The following is a 15961-nucleotide window of genomic DNA, read 5'->3' as shown; positions in this document are numbered from 1 at the left end:
AGTCAGCTTGTCAGGAAAGTCCAAGCAGCTCCTTGTCCCTCCCCGCATGGGCTCCCCAGAGGCAGAGAAGCCGAAATCTGAGACCCCATTGCCCACCCTCAGACCCCACTGCTGGCAGTGCCAGGTGGGATGGGGTTCCCTGCCATGATACCCCTGTCCTCTCTCCCCTGTGACCCCTGTGAAGTGTGGATGGATGAGGTTGGGGCTCCCAGCTTGCAGGGAAAGGGTGTACAACACAAACAAGCAAGCTGTCCCCAGGCAGAGCGACTGAACACTGTGACCTCCTCCATGGTGTTCTCATGGGTGAGATGCAAGGCCTTGGGGGCTAGTGGTGGAAGGGCAGTGGGTGCCTCCGGGACCACACGCGGGACACTTGAGGGATGCAGATGTGGCATGACTCAGGGAGGAGTTTGGGGGTGCTGATGTGAGGAAGCAGAGGACAAGCATCTCCAGGGAGAACTGTGGTCTGGGCAAGCTGTGCTGACAGGTGTCTGCAGAGGGTCAGCCTAGCCCCAGGGCTTTGGGACAAGAGTTTTGCAGGGGAGAGCAGAGACCGCAGGGTGCTGGGAGCCGTCTGCTGCTAGGTGAGGGGAGCCAGCCAGGCTGGTCAGCCACTGGAGGCCTTAGGGACATTCTAGGTGTCCTGACAGGCAGGGGCAGGGAGACATCTCTGAGCTGGACATGGCTGCTGTGGTGCTGAGCACCCCAGGGAGCTGGGGCTGGCTGCCTCCCATCCTGCTGCACAGCCAGACCCTGCCCCAGGGCCCAGGACCCAGCTGTTGCCCACCAGCAGCAGTCAGGGCTGCGTCCAAGGGTACAGGGCAATGGTTTGCCCAGGAGATGCTGAGAGAAATCCTCAACACCCTGCTGACAGCTCACTGGGACGGTGCCTGGGAGCAGGCTGGGAACCCTCATCATTCAGCCCCTCGGAGCTGGGCAGGGGGTGACAGGAGTGGGGGCATCTCTTGCCAGACTGGACCTGGGGTCAGGTCTTTGTCCAGCTCTCACTTACTGGCCCAGGCTGCCCAGGGGGGTTGTGGAGTCTCCTTCTGTGCAGACATTCCAACCCGCCTGGACACCTTCCTGTGTAACCTCATCTGGGTGTTCCTGCTCCATGGGGGGATTGCACTGGATGAGCTTTCCAGGGCCCTTCCAACTCCTGACACTCTGGGATTCTGTGATTCTCTCCTCCATCACTTGTGCTTCTTGAAGGAAAGCAGGGTTGTTTTTCCAGATTTTCTTGTGGACTGTAGGGCGGGAGTTTGAAAAAGGTCTTGGAAAGTGGTCTTGAAGGGAACAAATGTGGAGGAGAAAGGAGGAATTAGTCACTGGGGGTGAATAGTCCCAAAATGCAAGATGTTGCAGAAATTGATTTATGAAGAACTTGAATGCTCTTACCTCCCCCCTGATTTTTCACTAATGCTGGGAGAAGAATAGCAAAAGTTTCATAACAGAAGGAAAACTCCCAGAAACCAAGGGTTTGTGTTGAATGGTCTGATGAAAACTCCTGGAAATGTTAACATAGAAGAGCTGCAATTAGGAGATGTATCCTTGCAAATAGAATCAAAAGCTGTGAGAAAAGCATTCCTTTCATGTTCTGGTGACGCAGGAATAAAACAGGTGGCACTGAATTTAATGTTACCATTAAATGAAATTTTTATTCAGCCAAGAAAAATGTGGTAGCTGGGAAGATGGACAACTCCATCATTTCATTCTGCTTCATGCAAAGCTACCATTACCTTGCTACATATTTTATGGAAGGCTTGATGGTCTCAGACTGTAGGCTTCGAGATCATAGACAATGTGCTAATGTAAAGTTGCTTGAGCTTATGGAAGATTTCGAAGGCCTGGTTTCCTTGTGTTGAGACTGGCACCATACCAGAGGAACAGCTGAGTATATGGAGCAGGGAAGCTACGTGTAAGTTATCCAGCGAGGAGAGAATCCGCCTGGGGCTGCAGTCCTGAGCGCTGCGAGGCGGAGGGGAGGTGGTGGTCCCAGCTGGTCTCTTGCTTCAGGAGCACAAAGCTCGAGATTATCCCGCGGGTGGACGCTGGCCTGGGCTGCTTTGCCCAGTTTACTGGTGCATCCTTTGCTATGGACCAGGCAGGCGATGCAGAGCTGGGCTGTCTGGAGGCCAGGGTGGGATGCGCTGTGGTGGGAAGGAGGAACATGGGGTTTCCTTTCCCCGTGGGACAGTGTTTTGGCTGCCATTGCAAGTTCTGGACCTCAGAAGTGCTTCTGGGGCTACAGGGCAAGGACAGGATACTTAGCATATCTAATTTTAGCTTAGAGACACACTTCCACTCTGAAGGAGGTTGGGTCTTCTCTAGGGTGACTGGGAGGGAGAAGCTGCTGCAGCTGCTCTGCGGTGCTGCCTGGAGGGACTGGCTGCCCTGCTTGGAGGCGAGGAGACCAACCCCATGCCATTCACCCAGCACCTGGGAACCCCGCGGGGACAGTACAAAGGCAAGACCTCACTGATTTAAAGCTTCTCTGACGAAGATCCCAGAGTTATCCAGGTCTGCAGTGAGGTTCTGCCTCACCACCAGAGGATTTCATTCAGCTGGGTAGAGCATAGATAATTGTCCTCCAGCTACCCAGCTTCACTGCTTCTTGCCAATGGCATATTGCAATGGAGAACCACTGCCTGCCCCACTGCAGGGGGCACTAAATCAGAAAAAGCCAAAGCAAAGCTCAAAATCTCTGTCTGGAGCTTGGTGTGATGTCTGGAAGGGTCAAAACAATCCAGCCGCACCCCACCTGTGGTCCTGGCTCACCAGGACATGGAAGGGTCTTGTCACCTCTGGAGTCAGGTCCAAAGAGCGGTGGCTTGAGGGTGCCTGGGAAGGGAGGAGTGGATCAGCAGGCAGGTGGAAAAGTTTTTGTGACAATCAGCTTTGAATTCTTGCAAACATCACAAGCCCCACTTGAACTGTTGTTTTTAGGAGCTGTCAAACTGCAGCGCAGCATCCTGGCACCGTGACCAGCAGGATGCTGCTGCTGGGGACAAGCTGGTGCTTTTGTCTTTCCTGGTTCAGTGAACAAGTTGAAGGTTCTAGGTACACCCACCAACATCCTTCCTCGTGGAGTAGGTCACCCCTGGTCACAAAGCCAGACTGCTCCTTCCCAAGGGCAGCTCGTGGAATACATTATTATACTCTCCTAATGTAATTGTGTTAAACGATCTGCCACGCTAATCCAGGGTCTTTAGACTGGCTTTTGGGCTGGGACTCTTGCTGTCCCTAGCAAGGGCCACCAGGATGTGTGAATGGAAGAAATGAGATTCCCTAGGAATAATCCTCCTACATGAAACTCAGCAGCATCTTCGAAAAGCCTGGTGCACACCAAGATGATTCATGTGAGACTGCATGGAGAGCAGTCTGGAGCAAGACCGTGTCCTGTTAATTTGTGCAAAACCCATGAGGGTCAGGCTGGGTGGAGCGAGTGGTGCTGCAGACCTTGCTCATGCAGCTGAGCTCAGCGCCTGTGTTTTGGTTGAGATGTTGCTGTTCAGAATAGGCAGACCTGCGTGCACCGGTGGGGAATCACCAGGACAGCGAGGAATTGGAGATGAGGACAGTGAGGTGTGAGCACAAGCAGGTAGCAGTGCATGTGGAAGGGAGGCACAGCCATCCTGAGTCTCTGTCAAGCCATTCTCTGTGCTGAGGGCTTCTGAACTGGCTGTAACCTCCCAGGAACTGGGTTATTTTGTGACAACTGAATGAGGATTTCTGCTCAAGAGACCAGCAGTGACCAAAAAGGTGAATGAAAGTGAGAGGTTTCATGGAGAAGGCTGCAGAGAAGGATGTAAGGAGTTTCACAAAGGTGTTAGGCAGGTGGGTGGTGTCATGATGACCTTGCATTGAGCACTGCAGGCAGCTCTGCGTGTCCCACCTCGCAAATGACAGTCACAGGCAAGGACCCAGAGGAGGGCTGGGAAAGTAGCTTCAAGATGGGCAGACCCTGGGGCTTTTATATGCACAAACTTGGGCCTGTTTGGCTTGCAAAGCTCTGGGACTCCTGACTCTGCTGGTTGCTTCCTGGGTGACTGGAGCCAAAAGCTCCAGTGCCTGATGAAGTCAACTGGGCCTTTTCTATATAAATGCTTTGACCTGCAGTGACATGGGCTGGCTAAAACCTGACAAGGGACCCTCTGAAGTATACAAGTCCTGTCTACATCAGACCAGGGAGGTGTTTCCAGCTCCATGCTGTGGGTTGGCATTGTGCTGTCTGTATTTCCTTAAGGTATCAGTTAACAAGCCATTGCTAACAGCGGTAATCCTCCTGCTGCAAGCCTGGGTCTGAGAGTGGTTTCCTACAACAGGATGATGTCCCTAGCTAGAGTGTGTCTTTGGAGCCCACGCAATAACCCACTTAAAGACACGTGCGGCTCGAGGGGACTTGGCCAAGGACCAACCTAAATCAAATTATGAAGACAAGGGGATGTTCCCATGGGCCTTGGAGTGAGCTCACAGGACTTAAAACAATGATGTGTTTTTGTTGCTTTTGTTGCTGCTGTTGTTGTTTTTCCCACAGAACAGTAGAAATAGGTAACCCAGATTAGTTGCTAAGTCCTTCCAGGAGGTAGGATTAGTAAAAGGAAGAGTCTGCAATACTCAGCTGGCAGTATCTCACCGGGAAAAAAGTATAGCTGTAACCATGCCTTTGCAAGCCTTTGGCCAATCTTAGAGGATGCATCATGAGAATGATTACGAGGAAGTCTCCAAAGGGCACAGAAGCAATGTTTATGTGTATAGGAGATGTGTACATGTCTGCTGCACCACCTTGCCTCTTGCTCCAAACATCATGATCAAAGTAGTGAGCTTACTGATTTTGCTGGGTCAGTTGGTATTTTAATTCACACAGACAACATGAGCAAGAATATTGTATTTCATACATCAGGATTGTTTTCCCTTTAGAGAACTGGTCAGAAAAGGAATTTTCTGTTTGAAGAAGTTTAACTTCTCAGTTATCAGGGTCCTACATCCAACAGAAATGTTGATGAAAGTTTCGACAGAAAGCATAATCTCTCCCCTGCCCTTCATGGGAGCAGATTGATTCTGCACAAGAACAGTGGTCAGAAGCTCAAGGTACCTGTTTTGACCCCATTCTTCATGTGGCATGCTATCTAACTATACCTTGTTCCTCTTCTCTCCCTGGTCTTCTTCCCCACCTGCTCATCTGGCAAGCTCATTGAGGCTGGGTGATGCTAGACCAACAGAATGTGAATCTCTACAGCATTTTGCCCCCCATCTCAGGGTGAACATGGCATCCTAATGCGGATAACAAACCTCCCTGACATCGGGAGCAGGAGAGTGTCTTCTTCTTCTTCTCCTTCTTCTTCTTCTTCTTCTTCTTCTTCTTCTTCTTCTTCTTTTCCCAGGAAACATAAAACTTTGGGACACCGATCTACTTGTACTGAGATCGTTGTTACTTTAGAAGTAGTTCTACTGGAGGCAATGTTTGTGCCTCCAGGGCCTCAAAAAACTAAAGGAGGCAGCCAAAGATCAATGAGGGTTTGGTGGAGGAGGTTTCCTAGCTGTCTTTCACAATGCCAGGTGGCTCTTGGCTGTTGATGTGTACATTTGAGGTGCACTGTAGCCTGGTGAGGTGTGTAGACTTTGTCTCCATGGATGATGGTGCTGCCAGCCCTGCGAGAAACACCATCTGCAATACAGGGCTGGGCTGGCAGTAATAGAGAACCCAAGGTGCGAGGGTCAGTTTTCCCCTTCAGCAAGGGGATGGAGAATCTGAGCCTCTATTTCTTTAGGCCAAATAATCAAAAGCAGGGAGTGATCCCTGAAGTCAACAGTGTTTTGATGGGAGCCACGTATACATTGGGGAACCCCCTTTCCTTAGTACAGAGAAAATGGGGGAATCTCAAAATCAGGTGGGGTTTTTTTTGCAGATGCAGATGTCTGAGCCGTACACCTACCCAGTGCTGCATAGAGATCATATCTGTCCTAATGTTGGCATCAACTGGTCAGGGTTTCAAAAGGGATGAGCTGCTTCATGGTGCTCTCTGATGTGTGCTTGTCCCTTCCCTCCAGGCTCAGCAGAGAGGTGGAGCCTGATGGACAAGCAGAGCCTGGTTGAGTGTGTTCAAATCTGGTCTGTGTCCTTCCCAGCCGGCGTGGTTTGGGCTGGGGAACTAACCCCACTCACCATCTCTGCCTGGGATAAAGGGAGTTTGTTTCTGCTTTAGCTCATTGCAGTATCTCCTGCTGTCAGACTTTCCAATTAAGGAGCCAAGTGGGAGTCAGGAGAGACCCCAGGGTGGATTTCACACTCGCTCTTTATTTATATGTAAACCTGGATGCAGGGCTGAGCTGCTGAGCGAGAGAGAGAGAGAAGTAGTACAGAGGGAGGGGCAGGCCAGCCTGGAGAACAGAGGCCTTCGGTTGCATTTGAAACGTGTGTGTGTGGGACAGGACTGAGAGAGAGGAAAAGTCTGGCTTGTCTCTCCCACCTGCGTCAGCTGCTGGGAGAATGCCGGGCTCCTGCGCTCTTCCCAGTCCCTGCTTGTTCCTCCCAGAATGGCACCTGAGCATCTCTGGACGCTGGGGATCACAGACTGGTTTGGGTTGGAAGGGACCTTTAAAGATCATCTGGTTTCAACCCCCCTAATATGGGCAGGGACATCATCAACCAGATCAGGTTGCTCAAAGCCCCATCCAACCTGCCCTTGAACACTTCCAGGGATGGGGCATCCTCAGCTTCTCTTCAGCCTCTTCCAGTGCCTCACCACCCTTGTAGTGAAGAATTTCTGCCTTTATCTAATCTAAGAATGCTAAATCCACAGGATAATTTTAATGTCTGTAAATAGAATTTTTTGTGAGATGCAGGCATTGCAAAGCCACAGATTTCTAACCCTTCCAGCAAGAGGTACTTTAATGATTTCCAACTTTTTATTTGCTATTTCTTTTTTTCCTCAGAAAGCTTATAAGGGCTGTGTCTGCACTGAATGCTTGGTCCAAGCCTGAGCCTAAGTGTGTATTCCAGTTTGCCTAACATGGGTCATCTTAAATTTCTACATCTGGGCTGCAGTGTCTCTTTTCCACTTTAAATGCTCTGGGACCCCTCAGATGAGAACGGACTGTTAATTGCCACCTCCTGGATGGGCGATGGTGAGTTCTCTCGAGGTGAGCACCCCCATGTGCCCCAGTGTCCACCTGGACTGCACACAGCGTGGAGGTGCGTGTCCTGGCTCAGGTGGGTCACAGGGTCTGGCCCCACAGGCTCCCAGGCTGGAAACCTGGCTCCTGCTGGTGCCCCAGGACTGGGCACCAGGTCTTTCTGCTGTACCCCATGTCTGATGGCACTTCTGGTCCTACAGAGGGGTCAGCTGGAGGAAGCCGGTGAGGGAAATGTAGGCAAAGGAAGATGTCACAGCTGGGGGTACACAGACCAGGGCCAGGATGAGGAGTGGCAGATGCCCCAGGCGGGGCTGTGACAGTGTCCCTCCTGGCATCCCTCCATCCTCTGCTCGCTTCCGTTTCCATTGGGTGGGACCTTTTCAAACTGCCAAAAACAACTGGCCATCCACTCTCAAATAGATAAATAAATAAATAAATTTAATAAGGGCAAACAGATTTAAAGTTAAAACACGGAAGGATCAATTTTTCCGTGGACAAAAAGGAACAAAGCATTGTCCCTGTGGGCAGCCAGTGTGGGAGCACATACTGCTCAGGGGACCGAGTCCCCAAGCAAAGGCAGCTTCGCTTTGAGCAGTTCTGGTCGCCAGGGCCTGTTTGCCAGGCTAGCACAAGGGCATTTGCCTTGCTTATGGTGTGATTACGGCTGCACAAACAGTTCCACTGGCTCAGTTGCTCCCCTGCCCCCATCCCCTCCTTCCCTTTGTTTGTGAAACGTGACTTGTCTCCCGCCTGCTTTTTGCAGGTATCTGAGCCAGATGACAACCCAGGTGATGCTCACAGTCGCTGTTCAAATTTCAGCATCGGTGGGTCAATCGCTGTAATGGCAGGACAGTTTTTGGTCAGCTGGTTGGGTGAGGTTAGCAAAGCACCTCTCGGATGGGAAACAGGAGGTGAAGGCTCAGTCCTTGGTTTTCAAATACTTGTTCTGCATCAGGGAAGTGTTTGATCCCTGGCCGTGCTGCACCTCATTAGAATAAGGGTAGCAGGATTTCTCAGCTTGGCAGGTGTGCTGGAAAGACAAATTCAGCAACATTCGGAAAGTATTGCAAGACTTGGGCTTTACTGAGATAACTCTGCAGGCCACAGCATTTCTTGCCCATAAAACTGAACTGCAGCTACCTCTCATGGACAGTCAGAGCAGGAAGAGACACCCGAGGGGCAGCTGAGAAGACCAGAAAAAGGTGAGCAGCTTGGGGCAGGTGAACAGGGATTACTCATTCTCTCTCCCAGTTGAGAAGCAGGGGCATGAAACAAAGTCAGTAAGTTGAAGCAGATAGAAGGAAGCAATTTGTCATGCAACGTGTTGAGGGGCTGTGGAACTCCTTGAGAAAGGATATCACAGCCCTAACATCGCCACAAGACCATGGAAGAGAAACCCACTGAAAAGTGTGAACTCTGTAGATTACATCTGGCTCAGGAAAACCAGCTAGAGGCAGGGGAATGTACTGTGTGCTTATCTTCTTGTATGCTTCCCTAGGTATCAACTGCTCTTGGAAACAGGACCTATGCAAGGTAGGCCTTTGGGCTTGCAGTGCTGCCATTCTCATGCAGGCAAATTTCAGACCCTGAGGCTTGAGCAGACCCTGCTAAGCCTGGGAAGGGTGTAACACAATGTAAGAAGAAGTAGAAACCCATGCATCACTGTCAACCTGGGTCCTGTGGGATCCTCCTGCTCCAGGAAGGACTTGTTCGCTGCATGGGCAGGTCTGGAAGGCAAAGCTGCAGGGTGCTCATCATGCTTTCACCCAGGTCTCTGCCTTAATTTCATGGTGTTGCAGGCCAACCGATCAAGGGAAGCCCAGGAAAAAGCTACTTAGATGGTTCCTTGCCATATTCAGGTGAGTGGGGCAGCTTTGTGGGTGGACAACACCTCAGTGGGTTGTTATCTAGAGTTGTAGGATGAGATAAATAAAGCTCCATGCTCAGTATAGGATGCATGTATATTTGGTTGCAGACCTGTCCCTTAAATCCCTGTCTGTACCTAAACTGGCTTCAAAAAAGTGAGGATCTGTGAGCCCCTTGCTGACTCTCAGAGCCAGATAAATATCCCGGGGAGTCAGCAGGCACCCAGCAACAAAGCTGAGTCAGAGAGCACCTTTGCAGCCAAAATCCCAGGACCTGAACTGAGACGTTCCCATCTCCTACAGCCTGAAATGGCCCCCAGCTGAGCTTCCTTTCCCCCCTGAGCACTGGGAGAGTCAGCCAGCAGCCCCTTCAGCACGTGGCCACTGTATTATTTAAGGACCCCAATGCAATTAGCAAGGCACTGGAGAGCAGCCAGCACGGACTGCAGGTGTGAGGGCCTCTCCAGGGCACCGACACCGCAACAGCTGGGCTCCACCTTCCTGGCTTCCATCTCTCAAGGGCAGTCCCAAAAATAGGCTGCTGCAATCACCTTGGCCAGAGACCCTGCTGACAGAAATCACCCTGACAGAACAGCAGGACGAAGAAAACATTGTGATTTGCACAGAGATGAGCGCAGATACGACAGAAGGGTGATGATCAAGACAACTTGTCTCTCCGCAAGCCCAATCCATCTGAAGGAGGTAGACCTGGGCTGGCAGGATCATGAGTGCATCACAACTGCACTCATCCAGCTTCTAAGCCCACCAGTTTGCTTTCTTCCTTTATTGTAAGACCAATTGTTTCCCCACCACTCCTGTCCCTAATGAATCCTGTTTTGCTGCCGTCTCACCACCAACCAAACCTGTTTTGCCGTATATCCCCTGGCAGAAGGACGTAACTGCCAGCAGCAGGTGCTGAATGTTGCTTTACCACTGTAATTAGCAGGCTAGGCTCCTCTCTTCGTCTCTCTGATCTCTGTTTTCATTGCTCTCTGCTGCTCACGGGAAATCTGATAGGCAGTATCTAAGGTCTCGTGTCAGCAGCAGTCATTGCTAGGCTGAGCACCCTAGCAACAGGGCAATGATGGGATGGGAATACTGTAGGCAGAGGTATGAGATACCTCTGGGTGGACACCTCACTGAAAGGACACCTCAGTTCTAGCTGCTACAAGAGTTTCTAAGAGCCTTAATGACTTTATGGAAGAAAGGGAAGGGTGTTTGGGATGCCCTTGCAGGTCTTGGTGGTTCTACCTGTGGTCAGCACTTCCCAAGGACCAGACTAATGAGGCTGGCTCAGGTGGGTCTGTCTCCTCCATAGCCACTAAAACTGCCCCACAAGACTCTGCATCGATGTTTTTATGCATCAGGCACAGCCTGACTCATCTTTGCGAGGCATCCCCCAAAATGTCACTGAGAATAAACCTGCTTGGCTTATGTCACTACCTGCTGGGGACTCAGCGGTGGGAGGAGGCTGTGGGGCACTCTTCCAGGCCAGCTCTCTTCCCCACAGCTCTCCTGGGTGTCCCTAAATGCCTTCAGGAAGCTGGTCGCCTTCCTGGACTTGCCAAGGCACATCCACATGCCTTCCTGCTTCCCCGTGCGTGTCCAAAGGCTCTTCTGTGTCTTTAAGGGGTATTCTTTAGCTCTGACCCAAACTCATTTGAGCTTGCCATGCCTGGGGTTCTGGTGGGGATGAAGAACACCTTTCTTGGTTCTTCAAGTGGAACATTTTGAAGCTCAGGACATTCACCCGAAGACTGAGGAAGGAGATAAGATGTAACATTGAAAAATTTTGTTCTCACAAAAGCTCAAAACTGTCACCTTCACTGTTCCTGTTCACGCAGGATGCAGGCATGTCCCTGTAGCTACCCTTTGGGTCTCGACTTAGTGGTCTTTAGACCCCAGAAGCCACCAGGATGCTGAGCAGTGAGATCACTGTCTGAGCAGGTGCTCAGGGAGCAGGTGGCCAGTTGAGGTTGCCCGAGCCAAACGCTTATAAGGGCCAGCAATGTCGAAGGATCCTCTTGAGCTGAGCAGACTGTGTCTGCATCCAGATAGTGTTTGGTTTGGATGATCGGGTATCTCTCTCCAGGCTGCACTTCAGACAAGGAGTGACAGGTAGCAGCCAGGAGGGTTCTCTTCTCATCTTCCCTTAGAGACACCCCACCAGGACACCTTTTCTCTGGTCCATTGGCACATCTCTTGTGCACACTCAGTAAATGCCTTCAGGGTACATCCATGGGAGGACAGGCTTGGAATTTGTTCCAAACAGGTCAGAGAAGGTCTTTTCACATCTAGAGTCTGTGGTAAACACAATAAATTCCTATCTTAAAAGCACAAAAGTCAGGAGAGAGGCATCCCCCAACCCCTCTCAGGTCTAAGAACATATCTCAAGGGTATGTGGCTGCCCAGAACCATAGATTTGGAAGACATATGCTGTACATGCATTCCAAATGATGACATCTCTAAGTGGTCCCTGGACAGAACAAATGGGGCTGGAAGCAGCAGCAGTGAGACTGGAGAGACCCTTGCTCCCTCTCTGAGAAAAGGAGAGACAGCCCGAGTCCACATGAAGATGGGGAGGATGCTACAGGAGCACAGGACATGAATCCCCAAGCAGGAGTGGCTGGACATATGGGGGCACAACAGTACCCTGTAGGGACCAGTGAACCCATCCAGCAATCCACAGCTTCCATGCAATGTTGGCTACTGGATGCACAGAGCCATTTGTGGTGAGAGCCCTGCCTTCCTCAGCCTCCCCTTAGGGCATCACCCCCAGCCTCCCCCTAAGACATCACTTCTATCCCCAAGCCAGACCCCTCACCACAAATAAATTGTCCCCCCCAGGCCAGCTCACCCATATGGGGATGGGGATGGCCATGCACACATGCAGGAGTCCATGGGAAGGCTGGTTAGCGTGTGGTGGTCTAGGGAGCAAGCAGGGCATGGATGGAGAGGAGGAAGAGCGACTGAGCCTGCTCCAGAGTGTTCCTGACAGCAAAGACCTGAGCTGTGCTTAGAGCCTGGACGCAGGCCAGCTCTGCCCGAGGCTGCGCACAGGCTGGTGGTCCCAGGATGGGCTGGGGAGCTCCAAACAGAGAGGTGGGTGTGGGATGGGTGTTCGGCACATGCTGGTAAATCATGGCTGTGCTTTGCTGTGCCTCAGTGCAGACTCTTCTTTCACCCTCTGGGCACTTCCAAGGAGCAAGGTCCCTCAGATCCCCAGACTAACGCATGCTGCATGACGAGGTGCTCATAGCCACCCAGGAACAGTGTCTTGTGTGCAGTGTTCCCCCACAAGCACTCAGCCCTCCTCTGCTGAAATTCACTCAGGGGGAGGACAGAGACCAGGAGGAGGAATTTGTTGGGTGTGAGGAAGTGACTTGAGCTGCGGCACAAAAACTCTCTGGGTGGGTGTCATGAGCACACGCTGGGGAGTATCCCGTGGGCCTGAGCTCAGAGCTGCATATGCTGCTCCTCTGCCAGCACCAAACATGGCACCTGGCATCTGCTCATCTCAGGCCCCATTGGTACAGAGACGTGGTAGGTGGAAAGTCCAAACCCACAGCACAGCCCATAAAGGTCATGTTTTATTCTGGCTGATCTCCTTTGCTTGCCTCATCTCCTGGAGGAAAATGAAGTGATAAACAGCCAGCAGCACAGTTTTGTTAAAAACAAATCAGGGCAAACAAACAGGGGATAATTCTCTTTCCGGCTGGTGTGGGGAATTCTGCTGAGCCAAGAGCGATGCTCTGGGGACAGCTGTCACTCCAGGCCCGCAGGTCCTGCATGACCAGCAGACAGAGGCCATCTTCTCACTGGGACAGAATGGCTCAGGCCAGCGTCTTGCTTTCTGGATGGTATTCTGGGGAACCAAAATATTTTATCTCCTTGTGCAGGATTCATACTCCTGCATTTTCCAGGTTCCCAGTGAGTGGTTCCTGCTCCTAGGCTCTGCTGAGCCGGACTGTGGTCTGTGCCCAGAGCAAGAGTCTCTCCTGGGATGAAGAAGGTTCACAGACACAAAGAATGAATTGGGGACAACCACCTTGTCTGCACAGCGTGGAGCAGGCAGGGAAGGGAGAGAGGAAGGAAGGAAAGAACGAAAGAAGGAAAGAAAGAAGGAAGGAAAGGAGGAAGGAAGGAAGGGAGGAAGGGAGGGAGGAAGGGAGGAAGGGAGGAAGGAAGGAAGCAAGGAAGGAAGGAAGGAAGGAAGGGAGAGAGGAAGGAAGGAAGGAAGGACGGACGGTGAGAGCACAGGGAGGGCTCCTGGGAGGCGAGAACACGCAGAGTCGTCACATTCATGACTGTGTGCAAAGAGGAGGGGAAAGGACAGATCTGGGCTAGAGGTGGTAGAGGGGTCTGAGAGTCAGTCGTTCTTACCGTTTCAATTCTTACCTTCCTCCCCTGAGTGGCAGGATTCCTGAGTCTTTTACAGGGCTTTACAATCCCAGAACCTCACGGGCTGAGGCAATGAGAAGTTAAGCGAGGCCACCAGAGAAGATGAGAAGGGATTGTGTTTCTTTCTTTCCCCTGAAACAAAGCAGAGCTGTCAGTTGACACTTCCCGCGCTGCCCCAGCTCCGGAGGGTTGCTGGGGCTGCTTCCAGCAGACAAGAGACGTCACGGAAGAGACAAGAGCTGTGGGGCGAGGCGTGGGATTCCTGCAGTGCGGGGTCCCGTGCAAAGCGGTGCCTGGAGCCGCTGTCCTCCCACCCGAGCAGGGAACGAGCTGCCGGCTGCCTCCTGCAAACCGCGGGCCGGGCAGCTGTGAGCCCTGGCAGCCTGGAGCCATCCTGGGAACATGGTTTTGAGGCTGTTTGCTAGGAAAAGGGTTAGGAAATCAGGCAGGCTGCCACCAGAAGTCTGCCCGGCTTTTGGCAAAAGTCTGCCCCAACGATACAGCTCTACGGAACGCTTCAGCTTTGACAAATGTGTGGGCTTTGCTTTTTTCTTTTTTTTTTTCTTTTTTTTTTTTTTTTTTTTTTTTTTTAGTGAAAAAACCCAACTCGGTTGCACTGAAAACTTGCCCATCTGGTCTGAGGACAGTTCAGCCAGCCCGTAGGAGAGCTGGGGCAGCAGGCCCATCTCCCCGTACACAGGCTGCCTATTGTTCTCTGTGTGGAGCAGGAGGATGGCTTGCATTAAACCAGAGGACTGGATGGCACCTCTTGGGTCATCAAGGCTGGACCCCCACCCACAGGGTCAGACTCCTACTCTCGTTCTGCTTCAGAACATTGGGGCAGCATCTACACCTTGGGCACGTAGGGTGGCATCTCGAGCCCAGGAACAGACAGAGACAGGCAGGAAAAGGCTAAAATCCACCCACATGACCCGGCCCAGCCATCGACCAGCACTGCAGCACCAGCAGGATTTTGCTCTCCCATCCCCGTCCTTTCCACCTTCCTCGCTCCATCACAGCACTGGGGACTGGCTCTGCAGTCCGACACCGAGGGATGCTTGAGCCTTGTTTGCTGGAGACCACATGTGGTTTTTAACGGCTCTGGGCACCAAACCGAGTGTGGCAGGCAGGGGGTGAGGGGAGCTGGCAAGCCGGCAATGTCTCGGTACAAATCCCGTTGCTGAGTGCTGTACCCAGGCTCAGCCTCCACTGCTGTCACCTTGGCTGCACCAGGCTCCTCCAGCCCCTCTGCTGTCTTCTGCTGCTTCTCATCTGCTTGTTATTCATGGCAGGGGGCAAGAAGCTCCCCCCTCCCGCCCCCCATTCAATGTGCGGATGATCACCATAGCCCCAGAAGGTTGAATTTAATGCTAGGGGGATTTGCAAGTCAAGAATTCCTGTGCCCACACAATGCGCAGCTGGGCTTTGAAAAGGCATCAGGATTAAAATGCAACCGCAAACTTGACAAACCGGCGCAACGGCCGGCAGACAATGGGCTGCAGCTCCCTGTTATCATTCACGGCGTGTGAAGGACCAGTGGCGGGCTCGGTGGGTTACAAGTCATGCGTCAGAGATGCTGCTGGCCTGGACAGCAGCGGGGAGGGCTCCTTTGTGCTGCTCTCACGGTGGGGAGCAACCCGAAAGCCAGCCCAAACGGAGACACGTCTTGGCTCACAGCTGGGGGTATGGAGGGCGGGATGGCAGGGACCCACTGCCGCCGTGGGCGAGTTCTGAGCTCCTGCCTGGTGTGGATTCATCCTCCCTGGGTGTCTCCAGATTCATTGGTCTTTGCTTGGTGAAATTTAAGGAGATTTTGTTTGATCGTGTCCCGAAACTGCAACTTGGTTTACGCAGGAGTCATAACAAGGGGCACACGGAGGCTGGGGGGATTCTGGGTGCATGGGGATGCCAGGACAGGGCAGAGGGTTTCAGATGATGACGGATTAGATACAGGTCAACCGTGTAATAGAAAGGGACAATGCCACCTGGGGCTGCAATAATTAACACTCCAGAGACAAAGCCAGCAAAACAAGCAGTTGGATGTCCCATGGGCATCAGTGAGATACCTTCCCCAGGCCCCTGAGCCTGCCAAGCCTGCTGATCGTGGGGCACACTGCTCCACCACAGCCCCGGGGGGATGCAGGGCAAGGGGAGGTCTGGCAGAAAAAGTCTTGGGTCTGGCAGAGTCTGGAAGGAAGGAGCCACCAAAGAGGCAATATGACAAGCATCTGGTCCTTGTGTGACTGTCATGGCTGGGATCAATTATTTTAATGAGTGCATGGACAAAGGTCAGGGAGGAATGTGACTTTGTGTAATGTTAGTCAGGTCTCTGTACTGGGTACAGTGGAACACGCTCGGTGGTGCAACTGGGCAAGCCGTGGCATTCCCATTCAGAGGCAGCAGCTGTCCAAATGTCCCTGGTCTGGAGGACACGGGACTGAGTCACCATGTGTACAGCACTCTGCTATAAAATCAGATCGGGTGATCAACTCCTTCCCACCATCTTCCTTGATGCATATCCTGCACAGGAGCGTGCACCAGTTTCTGTCTCAGCACAT

General features: G+C 52.2%; 1 long non-coding RNA gene across 1 annotated transcript; it reads right to left on the bottom strand.

The window, feature by feature from the left end:
* Positions 1 to 7556: 7556 nt before the first annotated feature.
* Positions 7557 to 13956, bottom strand: LOC110359609 (uncharacterized). The gene is made up of 2 exons (XR_002414910.2): positions 13401 to 13956; positions 7557 to 11303 (listed from the first exon to the last, which is right to left on the bottom strand). It is a non-coding gene; the product is annotated as an uncharacterized LOC110359609 (long non-coding RNA).
* Between the last annotated feature and the right edge of the window lie 2005 nt (positions 13957 to 15961).

Source organism: Columba livia, chromosome 14 (assembly GCF_036013475.1).
Source record: "Columba livia isolate bColLiv1 breed racing homer chromosome 14, bColLiv1.pat.W.v2, whole genome shotgun sequence".
NCBI classification, from domain to species: Eukaryota; Metazoa; Chordata; class Aves; order Columbiformes; family Columbidae; genus Columba; species Columba livia.
The sequence above is the reverse complement of the archived record's forward strand: the minus strand, read 5'-3'. Positions and strand labels throughout refer to the sequence as shown.